Source organism: Macaca thibetana, chromosome 3 (genome assembly GCF_024542745.1).
Source record: "Macaca thibetana thibetana isolate TM-01 chromosome 3, ASM2454274v1, whole genome shotgun sequence".
NCBI classification, from domain to species: Eukaryota; Metazoa; Chordata; class Mammalia; order Primates; family Cercopithecidae; genus Macaca; species Macaca thibetana.
In genome coordinates, this window is record NC_065580.1 from 24,296,899 (window position 1) to 24,322,479 (window position 25,581).

A 25,581-nucleotide genomic window follows, 5' to 3' on the forward strand; every position below is an offset into this window, starting at 1 on the left:
ACCTCCGAGAGGATCTGATCCCCTTCCTTACTGTTCAGGCAAGAAAACTGAAGACAGAGGTTAAAGAACTTGCCAGACGTCACAGCCAGCAGAGGCAGTGGTGGGATTTGAACCGAGGTAGTCTGACTCCAGCATGCAGGCTTGTAACCAGAATGTTCCATAATGCATAGATGCAATAAGAAAGCTGATCTAACAGCACAAGATTGGCGAGCATAACAATGTTGGGAAGATACATGCAGAGGGCGGGGGAAAGGTTATCCTTGTGCTATTCTTGTAATTTTGTTCAACAAAATTGTCAGCATGTGGGCAGAAAAACAGGCAAAGCCACACACTGTCTTAACCATTTGCAAGCACAGACTGTATCACAAAGGGGATTAAAACTCACATGGTCGGATTCTGACTTCTCTTGCTCCCTTCCCTTAACTCACAAGAAGAGTCAGGCGGCCTGGGCCGGGCTGGACCCCTCATGGGCTCCAGCAGCCTGGAGTTCTTCTTCCCATGCTGCCTCTTCCCAGCTGCATGGGGCAACCACTCCCCTTTTCTGGGTATTGTTTCTTCTGTAAATCGGGGAGAGGATTGTTCCAGGGGATTACTGAGGGTGCTTTCCAACTCTGAAGTTGTAGGTGTGTCCTACCCTTGAGTGGCAGGGGTATCAGCGTAGCTTTCTGTGCAGCTGAGGGGGACAGTAAATGCATGGTCACATGCATTTTTACAGACCAATTTTGTGTCGATTCATACCTCAAACTCCATGAATGGAGAGAACTTTCATAGCCCTTGTAGCTTCTCTCAGCATCTAGAGCAGGATTCTGCCGGTGACAGGTATTTAGCAAATATGGCAGAGCGGCTGTTCCCAGGGCCAGAGCCACTTGCGGGTCCTCCAGAATCTTGATAAGGCTCCCCTTTCCATAGAGCTCCTTCCCCCCTCCTCCTATCCAAGACTGGATTTAGGGGGCTCAGGATTCTACAAACAAAGCTGAGTGACCCTGTGACCCTGTCATCTCACAGTGACTGACAAGAAGACGGCCTATCTGTCTCCCTGACTCCTGGGAGGCTGTTCCTCCTAGTCCTTACAGAAACCTGGCCGGAGACAAACTATTGGCCATTTTGCTTCTTGCTTGTTTTGCCTTGGGTCTTTCATTGTTTTCTTGATAAAACAAAAGGTGTTCAGTCTCTTAGAAGTATTGCCCAGTCCTTACCCTTGACAACAGCACCCCATCACCAATAGTCAGTCAATTTCATTTCTCCCATATCCATATTTCCCTTGCTTCTGGGGTAGGGGAATGGGTTTTGGCCCTGGTTTCATACAGCTGCAGAATGATTTCCAGAATGATGTCCCATGATGGCCATGTGAGAGGAAACAGGCACGAACTGCCACCTGGGAGTGATGTCTGGTCAGACATTTCATCTTCCTTGGTGGATGGCTTAACAGGCAGGCTGGTGAAAGCCAAAAGTTCATCCTCCAGGAACGTTCTGGAGATTGTGCCGCCTGGAGGTAAAAGGTTATTCTAAGTCAGTCTCAGAACTTTGGACCTTTGATGTCTAATTCAATGGTTAGAACATGGGCTAAATGCTTTTCATCCCTAGATGGGGCCAGCGAGCTTGGTTTAATTCAGTGGCCTAAAGCTCACCACTGACTCTGTCTTGGTGAATTTCAGTGTAGTTATTCAACAGGAAAACCAAAACGAGAGGCTTCACCTCAACTCCTCTCAAGCCGGTGTGCTATCCCAAAGCCATTTGAAATGCCGACACCGATTTGGCAATGACATATAAGAAGGAAGAGTTATGAAGCTCAGCATCAAAGACTGACATTCCTATTTCTTCCATGCTTTCGTTATGTTAATGTCACCTCCTCCACATTACTTTCAGATGGAAAGAAAGAACATCACATGAATGGTCAACTACAAAAATTAGCTATTTTCAGTCCTGGCTTAGGTAAAAATCATGTATATGGCAACTCGTAAAGTTAAGTATTTTCCAAAAATATTTTTTACTGCCTTAAAATACTGGAAAAGCAGAAGAATAAAGATGTTCTATTCAAGAATATAAGTTTATAAGTGGCGAAAGAAAGGAACACGAGGCTGAGCGCGGTGGCTCACGCCTGTAATCCCAGCACTTTGGGTGGCCGAGGTGGGCGGATCACCTGAGGTCAGGAGTTCGAGACCAACCTGACCAACACGGGGAAAACCCATCTCTACTAAAAATACAAAAATTAGCCGGGCGCGGTGGTGGGTGCCTGTAATCCCAGTTACTTGGGAGGCTGAGACATGAGACTAGCTTGAACCCGGGAGGTGGTGGTTGCAGTGAGCCAAGATCACGCCATTGCACTCTAGCCTGAGCAACAGAGAGAGACTCCATCTCAAAACAAACAAACGAAGAAAGAAAGAAAGAAGGAAAGAAAGAAGGAAAGAAAGAAAGAAAGAAAGAAAGAAAGAAAGAAAGAAAGAAAGAAAGAAAGAAAGAAAGAGAAAGAAAGAAAGAGAGAGAGAGAAAGGAAGAAAGAAAAAGACAAAGAAAGAAAGGAAGGAAAGAAGGAAGAAGGGAGGGAGGGAAGGAAGGAAGGAAGGAAGGGAGGAAGGAAGGAAGACGATCAGGGGGCTGGAAGGACCTGGGAGAGCGTGAAGCCCACTTGGATGAGGATCAAAGCTCAGAGAGGCCGTGTGCTTTCCTAAGGTCACACAGCTTAGGTAAGGGTTAAAATAAGAGAACATTTAACCCATTTATGCCTGAGGTTGCCATTTTTGAATTTTTGCAATCAGACCTTGGCGATGACCTTAAGCAGTAGGATATAAATACCTCCCACGTGCTCAATGTTCCAATAATGGAACACTAGGCATAAATGGGTTTTAAACAAGTAAAAACAAAAACTCATTTTTCTGATTCCTAGTATAGTGCTTGTTCCTCTACATAATGTTGCTGTCTAGATCTTTTTTTAGATTGTTCATCCATTTTGGAAGCCTAATTGGCAACATACTGGAATTTTCTGAAATCCACAGAGAGAAAAAAAGAGCCAACTTCATTCAGTTTTTTTGTTGGCTTGTTTTGGTGGAATGTATAAACAATTCACCAACAGACATCATTTCATAGTCTGAAAGCAGTAGGGAATTAAAGAGATTTTGTGCTCAACCTCTCAGTAGAGGAAAGCCCTGTGACATCAATGCACAAGGCTATGGTTGAATTATTTTGGATTTGAGGTATGTGTGTGGGATTTGGGGCATGAAAAGAGGTAAGAGAGGAATTAAAAGGAATTGTTGCTTTCTGGAGAGCCCTGAGGTCAGATACAACTACAGTGAGCTGATCTGCATCTCTTCTTATAAGGAAAATACTATCACTCAGCTACGTTTCTGAGAAAGAGAAGCTTTCTGTTTAAAAGAGGACCACAATGAGTTTGTTGAACTAACTGACTCTTTGTGAAGGAATGTTGTAACAAGGAATGGCTAAATGTCATTTGAAATAGGCAAGTTAATCCAATCTGTCACTGATGGACATTTGGGTTGATTCCAAGTCTTTGCTATTGTGAATAGTGCCGCAATAAACATACGTGTGCATGTGTCTTTATAGCAGCATAATTTATAATCCTTTGGGTATATACCCAGTAATGGGATGGCTGGGTCATATGGTACATCTAGTTCTAGATCCTTGAGGAATCGCCATACTGTTTTCCATAATGGTTGAACTAGTTTACAATCCCACCAACAGTGTAAAAGTGTTCCTATTTCTCCACATCCTCTCCAGCACCTGTTGTTTCCTGACTTTTTAATGATCGCCATTCTAACTGGTGTGAGATGGTATCTTTCAGAAAACTTGCCTATTTACATGAGCGCCTCTAGCCATTCACAGTTGCCCACGTAATGCAAATCCTTTTGCTTCTCCATCACCGGGACACCTTTCCTTGGAGTGAGCCTCTTCTCAGTCTTCAGGATCCAGCTCAAATTGCACCTGATAAAGTGTAGCCTTCTCATACTGGCCCAAGGCCAAACTCCTTTGTCAGGTTTGCATCTATACCTCAATATGGAATTTACCAAAATGATTCCTTCCTGCCTTTCCTTCTCCACTTGATCATCAACTCCTCAAGATTAAGGACAAGGTTATATTTATCTTTACACTCTATCTTTACACCTAATACAGTGCCTGTCCATGTGATGGCTGATTTTATTTGTCAATATTGGGGGCGCAACAACATGATGCGCTGTTGTTTGGTCAAACATCAGCCTAGATGTTGCAGTGAAGGTATTTTAAAAGATATAATTGATATTTAAGTGAGTTGACTTTGAGTAGATTACCATACATCATGTGGGTGGTCCTCATCCCATCAGTTGGAGGCCTTAAGAGAAAAGACTGAGGCCCTACAAAGGGGAAGGAATTCTGCCTTCAGACTCAAGTCTGCAATGTCACCTCTTGCCAGAACTTCCAGCCTGCTGGTCTGGCCCTGCAAACTTTCAGACTTGCAGTTCCCACACTTTCTTTTAAAATGAATCAACCTCTGTCTCTCTCTCTTTCTGTCTCTCTCCATATACATGTATATGTCCAAATATATATGTGTATGTATTGAATCAATATCTTGTTGATTCTGTTCCTCTGGAAAACATGGAGTAATGCAGCACATGTTTAGTAAGAGTTTATTGAACCACCAACTTAATAGCAAGGACAGGAAGATGGCAAGTAGGGCTAAAAGCTGGGTGGGAGAGGGAAAATGCTGGAAACTATGTGGGTAGATAGAGATTGAATAACCAGGGAAGAAACTGCATGCCACTCTTTTTAAAATAATGATGTCTACCTTTATCATGCACCTGGGTACCATATGTGCATAGAAATATTTTAATGCAATTGGATTTCCTTGAATTTTAGAGACTCTCATGTAAATATCAAACTGTAAGGTAGAATGCGATTAAGATATTGAAAAAGGGATTTAGGCCAACATAAAGCACATATAATAAAGGGTATTTATGTTTTATGGGGGATTTTCCGGAATCTTTAGAATCTTTGGGGACTGGATTAAGTCCCTGGGATTCCTAAACCCTTAGGAGTCCTCAAACTATTTTCAGTATTTTAAAAGTCACATTGAAGTCCTACCCCTGCCTGCTAAGCCTGCCCAGTCTCATTAAAATGTCAAATTTTGTTTGCTTTGGGCTAAAATTCTATGAACCAAGTTTGATGGTTATCTGTTGCTGCCCAGTATCTCTAATTGGCAATTGCACATATCTTGGAATAACTTTTTAAAAATGGAAGCATGGATCAACTAATTTGAAAATACAGGTTGTTTGATAACAAAGTCTTTTAAAACTAAGGAGGCACAAAAGGTGGAGAAAAAGAGAAAGGTAATGAATAGAGTTTCTAGTGATGGGCAGGTGAGGAGCCTCCTAGTGGATAATTACTGAGCTCCTGAAAGGCCCAAGAGTTGAGTAAAGTCAGTGCAGTATCTGGTTAGCTGTAAAGTTCATGGTGGTCCAATGTTAAATGCCCTGAGGTTGCACATCCAGCCAAACTCAGGCACAGATGCCACTAGGGAGGTGGCTCAGAGAAGCCACCACAGGAAGCCAGAGCATCCAGGTGAGATGTAACATGCTTACAGCAACTGTAGCAGCACTGTTCATTCAGCCTTGACCAAGGAAGGCCAGGAGCTCCAAAACTCAGCCAGACTTTGGGCCCCATCTCTGCCCCTCACTAGGCCTTTGACCTCTTTGTGCCTCAGTTTTCTCATTGGTAAAAGAATCGATAATGATGGGTTCTAGAGTTGTTGCAATAAATAGTGTAACATATAAAGCACGCAGAACAATGACCGGAACAAAGCAAGCCTCCAATGCAGGTGGATTCTTGTTACACGTCAGGCACTGTCCCAAGAATCTTGCACACACCTTTTCCCAGTCCCCAGAACAATCCCCCAAGGAAAACACTATAATTGTCTCCATTTCATAGATGAGTTTAAGGAACTTGTCCAACGTCACTCAGCTCATCCGTGGCAGAAACTGGACTCAAACAAAGCCTTGATATTACCAACCAGGGTGTGCCTGCCTGGGGACACCAACTTACCTCACTCACTGTGTGCCCTGGGGCCAGTTGCCTGGCCTCCCTGAGTTTGCATTCTTTCATCTGTAAAGGTAGAGGGTTATTTTCCAATTTCAATAATATATGTATTATGGTTATGTATGAGGTCATCACTGGGGAAATCTGGGCACATACACACCCTCTAGACTCATGTTGTAACTCCTCCTAAGCTAAAATGATTCAAAGTAGAAAGTTTACAAACCACTGTAGGGATACACTACTTGGCAATTTTCCTTGTATTGGGCACATACATGGTGCTCAATCAATGCTTCTTGATGTGATTTGTTTGATTTCTAGACACTAGAATGTGACCAGTACTGACCATATTGCTTTGTGTGACATGAAAAAACAGGTCACTACAAAGTCTCTCGATTTAAGTAGCAAAAACAAAGAATCTGAGTTGATGGAAGCATTTTATTCTTTAAAATAGTATCTCTCGGCTGGGTGCGGTGGCTCAGGCCTGTAATCCCAGCACTTTGGGAGGCTGAGGTGGGCAGATCTCGAGGTCAGGAGATTGAGACCATCCTGGCTAACACGGTGAAACTCTGTCTCTACTAAAAATACAAAAAAAAAATTTAGCTGGGCGCGGTGGCGGGTGCCTGTAGTCCCAGCTACTTGGGAGGCTGAGGCAGGAGAATGGTGCGAACCTGGGAGGTGGAGCTTGCAGTGAGCCAAGATAGTGCCACTGCACTCCAGCCTGGGCGACAGAGTGAGACTCCGTCTCAAACAAACAAACAAACAAAAAACCAAAAAGAATAGTATGTCTCATGGTATTAAAAATTTATGTATTTAAAATAAAAAAAATAATAATACAAATAAACTAGGAGGTTGGAGGCAGAGATCTCTAAGGCCCCTTCCTGGGGTAAAATGCTTGTTCAGGATAGAACAAGCCACTCCTTGCAGGTCCCCTCCCCCAGCCCCCTTGAGCAGAGGCAGGATTTTGTGTACGTCTTGCCCAGTGCCTGAGGCTGTCAGTCACACCTCCCTGTCTCCTTTCAGTTTAGACACTGACCTCCCTGGTAAACACGAGTGTGTCCAACTTCTACCCTTGAAATTACTATAGCTGCCTTCGGGAGCAGCTGGAAATCCTTTCTGCCAGGCATGTTTTGTCTGATCACATCTGGCCAAAGTGGAGGTAAATACAGAACTAAACAGCTCTCTTTCTGTGTCTTGGGGAGCAGTGAAAACCTGGGATCAGGCAGGTGGGCTCCAATCACTTTTCCCAAAAACAGCCACAAAGGGGTTCTTAAGAAATAAGTAAATAAAAATAAAAGCCCTGTTCTCTTTTTGATTGAACACCCCGTTAACTACCCGGGGTTTTGTTCTGGACAGAGAGCTCTGTGTCTCTTAATTTGTTACACAAAAATTAAGCAGAACTGGACACATGAGTCAATCTCTGTGTGCCTCAGTTTCCCCATCTGTTGTCAGTAAGCTTCTGTTCTGTGAGAAGCACTTTATTTATATGCTGGAAAGGGAGGGAGTGGGAGGGAAATAGAATAGAAATGCAGGGCTTCTTTTTTCTTATTTTAATCCATGGCCACACTGTAAAGCAGCCCATTTTAAAAACTCAGCTGTCAGAAGAAAGTCAGTAAGACCATACCAGTGGGGCTAGGACCAGGCTGAACAGAAACAATTGACGTGGTTCTAGCTTGGTTCCTTCACAAATAGCTCTCACTGGGAGCTGCTCCTCAAGGCCAGGCCTTCTGGGTCGTCCTGGGCGTCAGATGGAAATGATTTGGGCACATCCGGTATGGCTTGAATTTGATCCTTAGGGTAAGATCTGAGAAAGAAAAGAAAGGCAAACTGATTCCCCTAAAAACTATGCATTCTGAAAACCTGATATTTAATGCTCACCCCTTAGAGCTGTATACCTAATTATTGGTTTGTAAGACACAACATGATTTTCCCCCTAATTCTTTCCAAAAATGCATTCCACAAATTGTTAGCATCCCTGCCAATAGCCTCAGTCAACTCACATACCAGCTTTAAAGTCAACCCCTTTTAAACCAGTGCATCAGTCCCTTGAGTTTGGGGATTATTTCCAGATTCCTATAGCTGCTGGCCTTTTTTTTTTTTTTTTTTTTTTTTTTTTTTTTTTTTTAAGTTGAAAATGATCATGTGTCTTTGTAGCTGTTAATTTTTAGAGAGAAATAGACAGTGGCAGCAGTGCATGTACACAATAGCTGTGATATCCTCTAAGGCCCCTTAGCACAGTCTAAGACACTCCACCACCCACTTCCTTGTTGCATCAGCTCTTTCATAAGGGCTCAAAACTCTCCATGTTCAGAATGTCCAAGAAATTCCCATATATGTTATTGAGGCTTTGCCATTATGATTTGTCATATTACGGAGAGGTGGTGAAACATGATGGCTTAACACATGGCCTCCCGAACAAACTGCCCAGCTTTGAAGCCCAGCTATTTGCTACTTGTCCCTGTGTGACCTTGAGCAACTTATTTAACTGCAGGGTGCCTTAGTTTTCTCATCTGCAAAATGGGAATCATATTAGTACCTACTTTATACGCAAATATGTATAAAGTTGTGTTAAAGCAGGGCTTGTACAGAATTAGTTCCACACAAATGCGAGTTACTATCACACAGTGTTTTTAGGTAGGGCTTTGCACCATCAGGGACTGCTCTGATGACTTTTAACTATCCACATGGAAGATGGCCAGAAGAATCTGGGGACAAATGAAAATGCATGCAGAGAATGAAGGGAAGGATGCCGAGTGGCTTTGTGACTCTTCTGAGGACATTTAATTTTCTTTAAAAAAGGCTGATGAAGGAGGGAGTTATAGACTGTAAGGACCAGGGAGTGCTCAAAGACCATGAGGCTCTCCTCCTCATTGCAGAGCCTGTTGTTAGGAAGTTGAGTGCGGAACTTGTGCCAGCCCCTGGGATCTCTCAGTCCCCAGCCCCTAGGCCCAGTTCTTCCCTTGCTCAGTGCTGCCTCTCTTGGGGGAGAGGCACTGGGTCCTCAGCTCTCCTAGTGTGGATTCTACAGCACTCAGGTGGTTGGCCTTGTTTTGAGTTTTGTCTTTTCTGATTCCCTATATATCTTTTGGCAGGACCGTTTTGCTCAAATGCAATTTTCTCACCCGACTCCCACACTTACGAGTCTCTAGGGCTTCCCCCTCTGTGTGTGGTGTGGCTTTGGACCTGACTCTAATTTTTATGGAGGCTTAAAGAAGCAGTTTCATTACTTCTCATGTTTTCTGTCACTTCTTATTCCATCTAGTGCTTAATAATTTGCTTTCCCAACGAGTAGGTGCTCAGTAAAGGCTTTTTGACAACAGAAGGGACATAGGGGTACTGAAAAGTTGCTCGACATAAGTATCTCCAAGGCTACTCAGCAATTTAATGGCAGGTATAGGAGAAGATCACAGTTTCCTCTTTGTTCTCTGTTGCATCTGATGGGAATAGGATGTGGAAGCGTGATACCTCCACTTAGATAATACAGAAGACATGTTTATTCTGACCATTGAAGTCATCTGTGACACGGAGTGTCAAACAATATTTATTTTCAGGCTCCAATGGGATGGCAGAGATAGAAAAGAACAAGAGGCAGCCTAGGCTAGCAAGGAGGGCCTGGACTGGAAGTCAGGAAGTTATGTGATTGTTCGTAGAGGATGTAATGATTAGAAGCTATTCTTAATCAAATAATTCTTAATACAAATTCTTAGAACTTCCATGTCTTCAGCAGCTTATGCAGCTAAGAAAGAAATTATCCACGCCCTGGGGGACCCTAAAACCCACCAACATCAGCTCCCTGGCTGCCACGCTCAACCCAAGAGCGGAATAAGTTTCATGGGACCTGTGCCACATACTGAAACAGGACTGCCAGCTTCCCAGAGTGGTCAGTGATGCTCCTCCAACTGCAGCTACTCTTTGACGACCTGGAGGGGTGTTTAGTCATCATCTGAGCCAGTGCAGTTCAGATCAGCCCAGGGTTCTGATGAGGCACCACACAGGCATGGGGAGGATGTGGGGAGCTGAATGGGCAGAGTCCTGGGGCCCCTCCTTCATTTCCACTGGGCAGCCCTGCTTTCAAAGAAAGTGTTGTGATTTAGAAAGAAGAAAACCTTGACTTAGAGCCACTGCTTTGGGGAATTAAGTCTCAGAGATGAAGTAATGGGCTGCAGGTCATTCAGTCAGTTGGTAGCAGAGCCTGGGGTGGAATCCAAACCTTGAGCGCCTTGTGCCCAGTCCCCTTCCACTTCATTCGCTCGTGCTGCCTAATGTCTCATTATACATATACATCTCAAATAACGATGCTAGAGGATGCTCCAGTAACACTTTTTTTAAAAAGCATTACAAAAGAAAGCACCAAAATGTCCACGAAAGCATGTACAAGGTTATCGATCTCCAACAGCCCAACGCAACAAGATACTTTCACACCCAGCTTGCAGGTGGACTGTTCTCTCTCCTCCACCCCAGCTGAAGATAAACAACGCCAGCCCTTGGCATCATCAGCTAGTCAATAACTTAGTTTTCCAGGTCCTTCTTAAAAAAGACAGTCCCTCCTCCTCTTTAGCCCTTTTTTCACTGTCAAATCAAGAAGGAATCTGCCACCAATAATTCTACCGGAACCTCCATTGACTGACTACATTTCCGCTGTGAATAAATGTCTTCAGAATTCTCTGTTCCTTTGTGGTATGTGCTGTTAACATTTTATCTCTAATGATTTCAGTAAAGACTTTTTATGAAAGGCATTTCGAATGTCCGTGACAGAAACAAGGGTTCTGTTTTCTCGGTGGCTGGGGAAGACCTGGTGATCATATCAGGTGTTAATTCAAGCTACCCTCAGGTGGCTTAAGAGCAAGTCCTGTTTTGATCTTTTAAAGGCAGAAATCCCTCCCTAGTCATCAGGACCTATGAGTAGAACTTGAAGCATCCTTTGTTGGTTTTTCAACCACAGGCTGCCTGAAAAGCCCCTCCACGCCTCTTGCCAGGACTCTGCCTGGTAGGGAAAGACACAAGGGCCGTGGTGGCACCCTCTTCCCTGGCCCCTTTCCTATTCTACCAAAAATCTTAACTTTCCCCTGCCTCTGCCAACTCCCCTGTGGTCTCAAGTGTTCCAGGAAATGAGGAGTAATTCTTTAAATCTTGCTTTAAAAGGGGAACACCATGTGACTCCTCCCTGTGGTGGGTGAGGGGTGGGGTGGGGAGGCTGAGGGGGCTCAGTGGTGCCTGGAGAAGTCCAGGTTCGGGTCTCCTGGGGGAGGAGCCAGCTCTGTCCCTTCCACTCAGCATCAGCCAGCCTGGAGACCACATCAAATTGGCATAGCTCCCTGAAACAGTCTCCCATTCCCTTCGTCCTCCACCACTGCCCCACCACCCCGCCCCCGCCTTCACTTAGCTCTTCCCTCCCTCTGCCCCCAGGCTCCTACTTGCATTCTTTATATCTTCTGGCATTTTTCATGTTGTTTTACTTTGTATTTAATAATAGCTCCACATTCTCTTCTTTATCTGAAATCAAGGCTCATACCTGCATCATGCGTTCACTTTGGGAGTAAAATTTATGGCCGAGCTTGCCATGGGGTTAATTGCTTTTCATTAACTTCATACTTCTTAATTATTACAAATTATTTGCCTGTACTAGAAACAGTTCCATCCTGTGCTCCAAATTTACTGGCCTTCAATTGCAACCAGAAACGGGAAGTCTTGGATTGCCCGTGCTTGGGGAGTGAGGTTCCTGGCTTTGCGCATCAGAGTCTGACCAGACTGAGGGTAGGAAGAGGGTGGTAATTCTAGATCTTTAGACTTCAAAGCCCAGATTAGGGCCTGTAGGCCAAATAAAAATTGAATTTAGCTTTTCTGAGCCATAGACTGTTCTGTGTCTCAATTCTCAAATCTATGAAGTGGAGTTAGAAAGACAGAAAGGCACGATGTGTATATTTAATAACAAGTTTACTTTAAAATCAGTTTGAAAAACCTATACTTCATATAATGAGTGGGGTTTCAAAAGCAAGAAAGAGAGAAAAAGTATACCCACCAAAGGGGAGGGGAGAATAAATCCCAGTGGAAAATTCGTGCCTTTCTGCGGTTGGAGTCATTTGGTCAAGAAATGATGAAATTACAAATTTCTGAAAAGGGCGTGTGTGTTGGAGTTCCTGAGGTCCAGGTCTCAGCATGGTACTTGGGCAAGGCCAGTGTTGAACTCTAAGGAAGAATAAAGACAAGGAAGTGATCACGACCAGCATTCTTTGCCAAAACAGCAGTGCCTCCATGGCCTCTTATTGCCCATGAGTCTCTTCATCTCATGGATTTGGAAGCAAGCTCTCTCAGCAAGCCTGTACACCCATTGTCCCTTGCAATGTGATTCGTCCTTTAATTCTTTAGATAGGAATGGTTGGTAAAAAGGGAATCGCAGCTGGAGGTTTGTGGGAACTGGCATATTCAGACTACACAAAGGCCCTGTGTGTGCAGCCGCAGCCGCAGCTGTGGGAGCCAAGGGCCTGGCACTGGGGAGCAGTAGGTATTTCTCAGTGCAGGAAAGCATTCCTGTCCGTGCTCACAATCCATCTGGGATTGACTTTGAACTCACACGCAGAAAAAAAGAAAGAAGTCGGCCCAGCAGCTGAGCCCAGAATCAGCTGGGAGGACATTCAAAGTTCTCTGTAAGGGAGCGTGGATGGACAGAGGAGGACAAGGATGTGTAGCCACTTCTGCAATCTCTCAGACCATTGCCAAGTGGGCTAGCAGCAGCAGATGTTCCAGCAGGAGGGCAGCGTCTGTGCCCAGCGGCAGGGCCATTGAGTCCTTGCTGGAACCATCCCACGATGTGGGCTGAGTCTTGTTCTCAGCTGACTGGCTTTCCAAGCTTAACAATCTGGCTTTACCAAAGAGTCTGTGAGCCACCCAATATCCTTTAACAAATTCCTTTTCTGTTTAAACTAGCTAGATTGGTCTTTACAGCTTCTAATGGAAGGCCCTGGCTCTGATAGCTTTCAAAGGCTGGAGCTCTGTGGCTTTTAATACTCCATGCTAAAGAAAGCACAACGTTTTGCTTTATTTTCTGCAAATAAAATGTTTTGTTCTCCTCTTCCTATGTGTGTATTTATATCATTCAGTTAGGCTTTAATATACAAGCTCTGAACTCTCCAACTATCAAAGCAGACGGTTTAAGAAAAGAAGGAGCCGGGCGCGGTGGCTCACGCCTGTAATCCCAGCACTTTGGGAGGCCGAGACGGGCGGATCACGAGGTCAGGAGATCGAGACCATCCTGGCTAACACGGTGAAACCCCGTCTCTACTAAAAAATACAAAAAACTAGCCGGGCGAGGTGGCGGGCGCCTATAGTCCCAGCTACTCGGGAGGCTGAGGCAGGAGAATGGCGTGAACCCGGGAGGCGGAGCTTGCAGTGAGCTGAGATCCGGCCACCGCACTCCAGCCTGGGTGACAGAGCGAGACTCCGTCTCAAAAAAAAAAAAAAAAAAAAAAAAAAAAAAAAAAAAAAAAAAGAAAAGAAGGAAAGCAGACGCCTCTTTCTCCCACTTTCAAAAGCACACACTTAAATTTTGTCTGGAAAAAAAATCTAAGCTCTCTAGCTCCACTCGGTGTCCTGTTGAACTGGCGTGGGACCATGTTCCTTTTTAAGAGAATGAAAATGGAACTTGCTCACTGTAGCTTCGTTGAACCACTTTATTCTTTGACCAATTTTGGATGGGTATTTTAATTAAAATGTTTTCTTCGGCCAGGCACATGGTGGGCTCACGCCTGTAATCCCAGCACTTTGGGAGGCTGAGGTGGATGGATCACGAGGTCAGGAGATCGAGACCATCCTGGCTAACACGGTGAAACCCCATCTCTACTAAAATTAAAAAAAAATTAGCGCATGCCTATAATCCTAGCTACTTGGGAGGCTGAGGCAGGAGAATAGCTTGAACCCAGAAGGCGAAGGTTGCAGTGAGTTGAGATCGCGCCACTGCACTCCAGCCTGGGTAACGGAGCGAGACTCCATCTCAAAAAAAAAAAAAAAAAAGTTTTTTTTTAAAACTAAAAACAGTATGGGATAGTGGCCAAGAGCATGGGCTTTGGAGTTAGGTCAACTTGGATTTGAATCTTGCTGCAGCTATATACTAGCTTTGCGACTGTGTCTTGCTACTCAGGTTTTGTGAGGATCCTCTGTAAGATGAATATAATAAAAATGTTCACCTCACAATATTATTGTGAGGATTAAACAAGATCCAAGCTCTGGCTTAATTTGCCGTTAGAGAATGACCCAGGGGAGTTAATTCATTGTAGCTAAATGATACAATTTAAAATCAAGATTTAAGTGCTTTCAGAAGTGGTGCATTTAGAAACATTGAGGTCTCCTTGTTACTCTCTTTTTAAATATGATAGGAATTACAGTTCTTATAGAGATTATGTTACACAGTAATCTATTTTTACACAAGAGTGTAAATGTTGTCTTGGAGAAATTACATGCTCAGATGGCAGAAGCTCTTCAGTGGCAATGAGGGCTTGGACTACTGGGCTACTCTTCTGCTTGGAAGACCTTTCCCATCTTCTGTTCACCCCACCATGGCTCAATTTGGTTTCTGCCTACCTCCCTAATCCTACACCACTTCAGCCTTCATTACTGACCTTAGCTGTTATCTGTTGCCTAAACACCTTCTTCAAGTTCTTTGAGTTACACTGAGCTCACCTGTTATCTGTTGCCTAAACCCTCTCTTCTTTCTCAGGACTATTGCATTTGTTATTTCTTCAGCCTGGAGCACACGCACAGGTACACACACACACTTACGCAAATACACACAAAATCATTCAAAGTTCGATATATATGAAACCTTTTCCGAGAGAACTGTCTTTGATGATGTGTGGTGGCTTTTAGTCATATAAAATGGCTTTATATATTTTAAAATACTTTTGGTTATGAAAGTATATTTCTCAAGGCATAAAAATATACAAAACATATTTAATATAGCAGTTTATTAGCTTGGTTGAGTTTTTAAATATTTAGACATTACTTACAGCAAAACGTTGAAAGCACCTAATTTTTTTTTTCCTGTGGGACATTTAAGTTCTATCCAAATGATGCAACAGTGTCCAGCCATAGAATAAAATTGTTTGAAGTCTATACAACATGGAGAAATCCTTATGATAAAGATAAGAATAAAATATGAATATAAATCAAGAATATGTGTGAGTGAAACATGCATATGGAAAGAAAGAAAGAAAATAGTTCTTAGGATAGGAACATTAGGGAATCTTTTCCACTTATTTTCAAGATATTTATATGATTATATTTAACTCTATAATTACAGGTTAAAAACAGGTTGCAACTCCATAAGTAACCTGTTTCCATACCATTACAGCAGCTGCCTGTGGAGAAGGGCTCGGAGCTGACAGGCTACTTGGCCTCATCTGCCTTCCTGTCCAGCAGTGGCAGGATTTCCACACCTGCTTCCATGCATTGGCATGGTGGGAAGATGGCCGCAGAGAATAGACAGGTCAGATCAAATGCCAGCAAGAGAAATATTTTAGGCCGGGCACAGTGGTTTATGCCTGTAATCCCAGCACTTTGGGAGGCCTAGGCAGGCGGATCACCTGAGGTCAGGAGTTTGAGATCAGCCTGGCCAACATGGTGAAACTCCGTCTCTACTAAAAACACAAAAAATTAGCCGGGCGTGATGGTGCGTGCCTGTAACCCTGGTTACTTGGGAGGCTGAGGCAGGAGAATCGCTTGAACCCGAGAGGTGGAGGTTGTCGTTACCCGAGATTGTGCCATCGTACAATTGCACTCCAGTCTGGGCAACAAGTGTGAGACTCTGTCTCCAAAGGAAAAAAAAAAAAAAAAAAAGGGAAGAAAAAAAGAAAAAAAAATGCCAGTTGTGAGAAATATTTTAAAGAACAAATCTAAAAAAGTGGGCAATTTAGCCCTCCAGGTGGATAATTCTAGGGAATTCTGGAGTTTAAGTCTGCATGCCTTTGGCTGGCACCCAGACTTAAATCCATTCAGTTATCCTGCCAGTGAAGCAAACAGACAAGTGAACAAGCCAGATCCAGCAAGAGTCAGTCACAGGGCTCCACAGGAGACCGTTAAGAGCCCTGAAAGATGAGCAGATATTAGGCAGGCAATGAAAAGAGGGCAAGGTGGGGTGGGTGATGGAGGGTAGTTCAAAGGCAAGGGGACAGCGGGTGCAAAGGCAGAGCCTAGGAGGGGTGCTGGACCTCTGAAGGTCTGCACGAGGCTCTGTGGGGCACAGCCTTGGAGAATTACCCTGATGACTGTCTGGACGGGACTGGAGGAGAGTAAAAGCGGAGGCAAGGGGAGCAGCTAGAAGGCTGCTGAGATGTTGAAAGAGAGAAAAGATGAGGGCTTGACTCAAGGCAGAACAGTGGGGATGGAGAGGCAATGAATTTGCAAGGTAAGAGGTGACGGAATCAGCAGGACTTCGTAACCATCAGAAAAAGGAAAGTCAAGGGTGATCATCAAGATGCTGGCTAGACATCTGGGTGCACTGGTGGGGCCAACATTGCCAAACAAGTGTCTAGAGACAAACGAGTACTTGGTATTCATTCGTATTTTAGATAGAAAACTGCCTGCCCCTTTCCCATATTCTAATCCACGGACATCGATTGTGTTTTTATTTACATTTTATGGTTACATAGGGTAAGCTCTATAGTTAATAATCAGAGAAAGAAGTCACACCAGGGAAGGAATTCCAAGCCTCTTTAGAAACAATCTTTTGTCATAAATATCCAGAGGCATTTATGAATAAATACTGACCCCCAGTGTCTATGTACAGAAACAAAAATTTAAAAAACTATGTAAAATACCAAGACTCCTGGGAGAGTACCTGAAATTCCAGCTGCAAGTAACATTCCCTGCAATCCAATCCCAGGATCCTAGCGGGCATCCTCAGAGATAAAAATACTGACTGGCTAACCTATGACCAGCAGCTGTCTGGAGAACTCTAACGAGTATTCTACAGAATGAGTGTCGGGATGGATTACATGGCCTCAATCGTGGTGCAGAGCTATGTGTTGGCCTTTGCCCCCTCTGCTTCAGAGGTTACGTATGTAAAAGTCTAGGTTCAATTACTCCAAAGAGTCTTCCCACTAGGGGTAGATTTTATGCAATTAATCTGACTAATACAAACTCCAGCTCTGTCTGATTCCCCAACCAGTTCAACACGACATCCAGATAATTTTCCTCTAAGGCGGATAAAAGGCAGTGTGGTTGGGCAGACTTTCCCTTTTCAATACTGTGTGGTTAGGGTTAAGTTCACGAGATTTTAAATTTTTTTTTATTTTTTGAATTGGAGTTTTCCCCTGTCGCCCAGGCTGGAGTGCAGTGGCGCGATCTCAGCTCACTGCAACCTCCGTCTCCTGGGTTTAAGCGATTCTCCTGCCTCAGCCTCCTGAGTAGCTGGGATTACAGGCACGTGCCACCACATCTGGCTAATTTTTGTATTTTTAGTAGAGACAGGGTTTCACCATGTTGGTCAGGCTGGTCTTGAACTCCTGACCTCATGATCTGCCCGCCTCAGCCTCCCAAAGTGCTGGGATTGCAGGTGTGAGCCACCGCACCCAGCCAAGTTCACAAGAAATTTTTGAGTAAATGCTCTGCAGCAAAATAACTCCTTCAGCCAGAGTGGCTGCATCCTGAGAGAGAAAGTGGCCCTCTAGCATCTTGGCCAAGAGTTGCTTATAGTTTGCTATCAGATGGCATCTATTTTTTGTAAACTAGAAAATAGGCATAGACTCTTTGAAAATATGCTTATGTCACTGTCCCATTCTGGACTACATGGAGGTTTTTTAAAACTTGGCTTTATAAAGAATTAAATTTATAGGTCAGGTAATGAGGCTGTCTTGATAAGGTAGAGCCTCCTTCATGAAAATAAGACATTTTTCCTGAATCTTGTTTTTTAAAAAACCAAATAGACTTCAGTTTAAATAGCCAACTATGACATGATCAAAGGCAAATTTTTAATGCCAACAGAATCCATTCAACTCTGTTGAGAGCAGCAAGATGCATGCCTGACAGGCCATTGACCTTCAGCAGTCTTGATCCAAGGGTGTGTGGAAGAGTAGAAATGATAACTACTTTAGTGTCACATGGAATCAAGCTGAACCATGACAGCGAGCTAAGTGACACAAGGGACACTTGGGAGGTGGCTGCTATAAGGAGCTAAAATCCAAGGAAATGGAGGCCCAGAGATTAAGTTCAAGAGCCAAATGTTGGCACCAAGAAGGGATATCACCCAAAGGTACTAAGGAGAATAAATAGAAGGTTCTGCATCAAGAGAAAGTAATTCCATTACTATTTGTTAACTGCAAGGTGATGGCAATCATAGTCGCCTTTCAGATTTGTTGTTTCAGCACACAAGCTCATTGCTGGCCTGATGCAAGCTGTAGCCTCAAAGGTAATAGAAACAAAATAAGCATACAATTTGTTTCTTGACAAGATAATACAGACTTAAGAAGTCTTTCTCTTGGGCCAGGTGTGGTGGCTCACGCCTGTAATCCCAGCGCTTTGGGAGGCCGAGGCGGGTGAATCACTTGAGGTCAGGAGTTTGAGACCAGCCTGGTCAACATGGTGAAACTCCATCTTTAATAAAAATACAAAAATTAGCCAAGCATGGTGGTGGGCACCTGTAATCCCAGCTACTCGGGAGGCTGAGGCACAAGAATCACTTGAACCTGGGGAAGCGAAGGTTGCAGTGAGCCAAGATCATGCCATTGCACTCCAACCTGGGTGACAGAGTGAGACCCCGTTTCAAAAGAAGAGGAAAAAAAAAAAAAAAAAAAAGAAGGCTTTCTCTTATCTTTCTCTTAACGAAGACTGAGGTTTCAAAAATAAAAAGTCAAAAACCAGGCACCTCACTCAGAATAACGAGACATATTTTAATGACTATACTGAACACAACATTGTTAAACTTATCAATTTTTTCTTGTCACTTTATTTTTTCTAGTTCTTTAAAAAAATTTCAAACCTACAGAAATGCTGAGATGATAGTAGAATGATACATTACAAATCATTTCCTCAATTCACCAACTATGACATTTACTATACAGTAATGTGCCACGGTCATGTGCTGTTTCGGTCAACAGCGGACTGCATATAAGATATAAGATTATAAGGGGGCTGAAAAATTCCTGTTGTGCAGTGACTTATAGCTGTTCTAAGGTCATAGCATGAGTCATTACTCATGTGTTTGTAGTGATGTTGGTGTAAACAAACCTAGTGCACTGCCAGTCATACAAAAGCTTAGCACATACAATGATGTACAGTATGTAATACCCGAAAATGATAATAAATGGCTGATAGTGCTTTTTGTATTTACTATACTATACTTTTTCTTATCGTTTTAGAATATACTCCTTCTACTTATTAAAAAAATTAGTTAACTTTAAGACAGCTTCAGGCAAATCCTTCAGGTAATATTCCAGAAGAAGGCATTGTTAACATGGGAGATGACAGCTCCCTGCATGTTGGTGCCCCTGAAGATCCTCCAGTGGAATTAGATGTGGAGGTGGAAGACAGAGATACTGATGATCCTGACCCTGTCTAGGCCTGGGCTAATGTGGTATTTGTGTCTTAGCTTTTAACAAGAAAGTTTAAAAGGTAAAAAAATAAAAATAAAAAATTTAAAATGCAGAAAGAAGCTTATAGCCGGGCACAGTAGCTCACATCTGTAATCTCAACACTTTGGGAGGCCGAGGTGGGCGGGTCACTTGAGTCCATGAGTTTGAGACCAGCCTGGGCAACATGGTGAAACCCGTCTCTACTAAAAATACAAAATATTGGTCAGACATGGTGTGGCATGCCTGTAATCCCAGTTACTCGGGAGCTAAGGCAGGAGGGTAACTTGAACCCAGGAAGCAGAGGCTGCAGTGAGCCAAGATCACACCACTGCACTCCAGCCTGGGAGAAAGAGCGAAACTCTATCTCAAAAAAAAAAAAAAAAAAAAAAAAAAAAAGCTTTTAATGATATAAAGAAAATATTTTCATGCAGTTAAATAAGGTTTCTGTTTTAATGTGTTATTACAAAAGTCAGAAGATCTTGAAATATTAAAAACTTTTTAAAAGTTACAGTAAGCTCAGGTTAATTTATTATTGAAGAAAGACAATGTTTAAATAAATTTAGTGTAGACAAAGTGTATGGTGTTTATGAAGTCTACTGTAGTGTCCTAAGCCTTCATGTTCACTCACCACTCACTCACTGACTCACCCAGAGCAACTTCCATTCTCACAAGTTCTATTCATGGTAAGTGCTCTATGCAAATGTGCCACTTTTTAATCTTTTATAACGTATTTTCACTGTGCCTTTTCTATGTTTAGATATGTTTGGACACACAAATACTTACCATTGTATTACAATTGCCTGCCGTATTCAGTACAGTAACACGCTGCACAAGTCTTCAGTGTAGAAGCAATAGGCTAAACCATATTTTTTTGTGTTTGTGTAGTATACTTCATGATGTTCACACGATGACAAAACCATCTAAGAATCCATTTCTCAGAACAAGTCCCGTTGCTAAGTGACCAATGACTGGTGTTTGCTTTCTGTCTCTCTCTAAAAATATAGAAACATTGTGTTGGCTGAGCCATTTACAAATGAGTTACTGACATCAGGATGCCTTATCCTTAAATTTTTCAGCAGCTTCTCTTAAGAACAATTGCTATACCCAATAAATGTAATATTTATTATCACCTAATACAGAGACAGATTTTTTTTTTTTTGGTGGAGGAGTGATGGAGTCTCCCTCTATCACCCAGGCTGGAGTGCAGTGGCATGATCTCAGTTCACTGCAACGTCCACCTCCCGGGTTCAAGCGATTCTCCTGCCTCAGCCTCCCAAGTAGTTGGGATTACAGGCACCCACCACCATGCCTCGTTAATTTTCATATATTTAGTAGAGATGGGGTTTCACCATGTTGACCATGCTGGTCTTGAACTTCTAACCTTAAGTGATCTGCCTGCCTTGGCCTCCCAAAGTGTTGGGATTACAGGCATGAGCCACACTGCGTCCAGCCTACATAGACACGTATTTAAATTTTCCCAAGTGCCCCAGAATGTTCTTTGTAAGTGTTTACAAGCTAAAGACCCAATTAAAGTTCATGAATTACATTTCACTATTATGTCCCTATAGTGTCATTTAATCTGGAACTGTCCCTTCATATTTCTGTGTTTATTTCTTGGCCTTGATATTTTTTAAAAGTCCAAACCAGTTATCTTTTAGGGTATCCTGTATTTTGAATATGTCATATTGCTTTCTCATTATCAGATTTAAAGTTTTTGGGAAGACGACTAAGTGATCGGTACTTCCCACTGATTTATACAAGGACATGCATAAAAATCACGTGCAATCTATTTGACCCATCCACTGGAGATTTTAAGGTTAATCCCTTGGTTGCAGTAGTGTCTAAGGGATCTCTCCATTGTGAAGATACATTTTTTCTTTGTAATTAATACGTTTATTATGACTTGAGACTACGCAAATGTTCAGTTCTCTAAAAGCCCAGTGGTTTTAGCATCCAATAATAGTCCTTGCTTGGATCCGTTATTAACGGTGGAAGCTGGTAATCTTCTGTAAAAAACAGTATATATTTTTGTCTCTTTTTCTCTCCCCACCTTTAAAAAAATACCTTTATGGTCTTAGGCACTATTTTTTGAATTAAATGTTCTATAATTCATTACCATCATTCTTTTTCTAAGTTTAAATTGCCCTAGATTTGGTCCTTCAAGCAAATGTCTGTGTCCCATCAGTCTTGTAACATCTTGATGAGTCAGAAAAGACAAAAGTGCTCAAAGTTCACCTTATGCTTCATCTGCCTCAAACCTAGAAGCAGGCATTTCCCCAAACATCCCTGCTTCTGTGGAATAGTGTTTAGGAACCAAGACTGAAGGAATTCAGTGTGTTTGTTGTTTCTGGGTTATTCTTTCCAGGCCCTTTCAGAGGACAGAGCCAGAGTTAGTAGGGAGGGGCTTGGGGGAAAGAGAGTGGAAAATACACACACACACACACACAGACACAAACACACTCTCTCTTACACAAACACCTCTCACCGAGGACCAGTATACCACACGGTCCTTCTTTACCTTCCTCCATTCTGTATCTTTCTTCTCCCATAGTGAGTAACCTCACTTACGATAACATCAATACATTTATACTCATTTTAATGCTACAGAATTATTTCAGAATTATGTAGTAAAAATAGTCTCAGCAACATTTTCATCTTTATGCACTTGAGTTTAACATCAGAGGTACCAAATTACCCCACGTCATCTTGCACAAGTCGCACATAGCAAGCTAACAGGCTTCTAAACAGTAACCAGAGATAATACAGATTATACACAAGTTGAAATTTGAATTGAACGGCTTTGCAATGGCTGCAAAGCTGTTTAGTTTCTCTAGAATCCCCAAAAAGTCCAAGTTCAGAACAGATTACTGATAACTTTCATTTTAATGAATCGGAGACTATTTATGCTGTTCTCCTTTTCAAAATCTATCCTGTTTGACATTTGTCATTGATTTCAAAATAATCCAGTGGGGTGGGTGTGGGGAGAAAGTGAGAAGGTACCTAACGGTGGTCACAAGAATTTGGTAGTTGGGTGAGGGGCATAGGAGTGTTCTTTGTGCTATTTATACTCTCTACTTTTGTAAATGTTTACAATATTTACAGTATCTTAAAAATGTATCCGTGTCAAATCAGGGTAAGTGTAATAAGCTTAAATGACCAGCCTGGACTCAGACGTGGCTCTCTTATGTGTACCTAGGAGGTGGTGATGACACACTAGCCTACCTTTAAAAACTTGCCAAAGCAACTTACAATAAATCTGGGGGACAACTTCAGGTCCCAGGATCTTAAAGGCCAGACTATATAACTAGATTACCCTCCAGTAAGGAAAACATCAACAGCGGGGGGAAAAGAGTGATTTCAGTTCTGTCTTTAATTTTGCCAAATAATGTTGTCATTGGAGAGATATTGGATGGCTATTTTATGTTTTGGGTGTTCCCTATTCCCTTGGGATCAGCAGTTTAAATTCCCTTCATAGTCCAACATGAAACCCTTGGGTTCCAGCATAGCACAGCATCTGCCGCCGCCAGATCTGCTGTGAGGCGAGGCAGGATTTAACACAGTAAAGGGCATCATGTAAGTGAGCCCCAAACTTGCAGATCCCAGTGATACAAAAGACAAAACCAGGAAACATGATCAGGATTTCCCAGGCTAAGGCAATCTGGGTGCCTTTCTGAGGGAATGAGAATGTGTGAAAAGCTTTCCAGGTGACAGGGAAGGTGAACTTTGAAGAGATTCCTACATGCTACTTGTGAAAGCATCAAAATAAATTTGAAATAACACTGGGGGCGTGATGAATCTTCTGGCTAGTAAAGCTGTTTCCCCCAACTCCATTTTGTCAAAAACAGTAAGGTGCTGGGAAAGTAACTCCGACTACACAGTAGAGAGCGGGGAAAGAGTACTTGACCTCTGACCTCTTTCTTTCCTGGGGGACTGGATGGGTGGTAACATGACCAGAGGGAGAATTTTTGCTTTCTGCCACCAAGGTGGCCAATTACAATCCAACAGAAATTGGCTCTAACAGACTCACACTCTCACCAAAAAGAAAAAAACAAGCATACTCCCCAAAGCTATAGGCCAAGGCGAGGCTTGTCCCAGGCCAGGAGACAAATAACCACTGTTACTAATGTGCACATTGGGAACCGCATTTTAATACAAGTGGTCACAACCTGGGATGAGAAATAACTTGCAAATGTTGAGCAGAAGAGTCTGGTTGAGCTTGGAAATAGATTGTCACATTCATCTTCCTTGCACACCTTACCAAGGAAAAATACATTAGACATAATGTATTCTAACCAAGGATATTTTGTTAATTTGGTGCCCATATTGGTACCAAACAATGCAAAATCCTCTCTTCTGAGTCAGAACTGCTCTTTCAGAAAAACCATCCTCGGTGTACTGGGATACGGTACTGGTCTGAGAGGCTTTTGAAAAGTTAAAACTCTGGGAGCAGCTGATGCCGCTGTTGCCTTTATCTTGCCACTCTGATACACATGGGACAATCATCTCAGCCTGGGCAGAGGAGGCATGCAGAGTTGGCTCCAGGGAAAGCCTAAACTGGAAGCAGGACAGGCTGCCCCTTCTAAGGACCTAATTCCTAGATAGGCTTTTTTTTTTTTTTTTTTTTTTTTTTTTTTTTTTTTAAGTAGACACAAGGTCTTGCTATGTTGTCTAGGCTGGTCTCGAATTTCTCAGCTCGAGCAATCCTACTGCCTCTGTCTCCCAAAGTGCTGGGATTACAGGCATGCACCACCACAGCTGGGCTGGTCATTGTCATCCCTCTTTTTTTTTTAGGAGAAAATAAATCCCTAATTTCTGTCCCTGCCTCAGAACAGAAGGATGCCAAGATTAGGATAGAGAATAAGCAGCCTTCAAGATTCCTGCATCAGAAATTCTGGACACACTGTTAACAATGCAAAGGAAAGAGGTTCACTAGGCGATCCTAAGGCTGGAGTACTGGAGTTGTTAACTAATTTTAAGTGACATTTAAAAAAATGTCTTGGCCGGGTGCGGTGGCTCATGCCTGTAATCCCAGCCCTTTGAGAGGCCGAGGCGGGCGGATCACAAGGTCAGGAGATAAGAGACCATCCTGGCTAACATGGTGAAACCCCGTCTCTACTAAAAATACAAAAAATGAGCCGCGTGTGGTGGTGGGCGCCTGTAAATACCAGCTACTCGGGAGGCTAAGGCAGGAGAATGGAGTAAACCTGGGAGGCGGAGCTTGCAGTGAGCCGAGATCGCGTCACTGCACTCCCGCCTGGGCAAAAGTGCGAGACTGTCTCAAAAGAAAACAAACAAACAAACAAAAAACAAAATAAAGTCTCCTCTATTCACATTTATTTTTTCAGCCAAGATCTCAAAAACAGTAAGACCAAGTTGTATCATAGAGTATCAGCAAAAATCATCCTTTTCTTGAGAAGCCTGCGAGATTCCAAAGTGACTGGATATGAGAGTTGCTTTGTGTGCGGAAGCACATCATGCTGCCAGAAGGTTCCCTGGAAGAAGATACCTAGATGCAGGACAATGGAAGAATCCAACTCTAGGATCTTGAGGTACATTAAGACATGGTCACCACTTGGGCTGGAAAACTCAGAGGCCAGTTCCAGAGATGATGCTATTAAAAAATGGTATGAGTTGCAGCCTAGCCATAGGTTTGGAATTCTAGGAACATCTGGTAGTTGCATTCTTGACCCTGATATTTGAATTCTAGAGTATTACACCACTAAAATGAAGGGGCTACACTAGAGAAACCAATAGTAGGTAATAAATGTAAAGCATCCACATTGTGTCCTTATACATCACAGATGTGGCCAGCTGTAGGCAAAGCAGGTTCATCTTTTCAGCCATCTTCTTTGGCTAATCTTTAAAAGTCTTGCATTAATAATCAAATGGAGACAAAGCAGTAGCAAAAATACTTTCAAGTTAGTATTCTTCAAATGCCAATTGTACTAAAGTAGATACAAATAAACTAATCCACCAATGAAAAACCATGAAAAAAATGGTAAAT

General features: G+C 42.9%; 1 long non-coding RNA gene across 2 annotated transcripts; it reads right to left on the reverse strand.

The window, feature by feature from the left end:
• Positions 1-7,534: 7,534 nt before the first annotated feature.
• Positions 7,535-20,666, reverse strand: LOC126949700 (uncharacterized). 2 transcript variants are annotated; one of them, XR_007723886.1, is made up of 3 exons: positions 20,361-20,666; positions 12,038-12,204; positions 7,535-7,822 (listed from the first exon to the last, which is right to left on the reverse strand). It is a non-coding gene; the product is annotated as an uncharacterized LOC126949700 (long non-coding RNA). The 2 variants fall into 2 exon arrangements; XR_007723887.1 differs by lacking the exon at positions 20,361-20,666 and adding an exon at positions 15,018-15,128.
• Between the last annotated feature and the right edge of the window lie 4,915 nt (positions 20,667-25,581).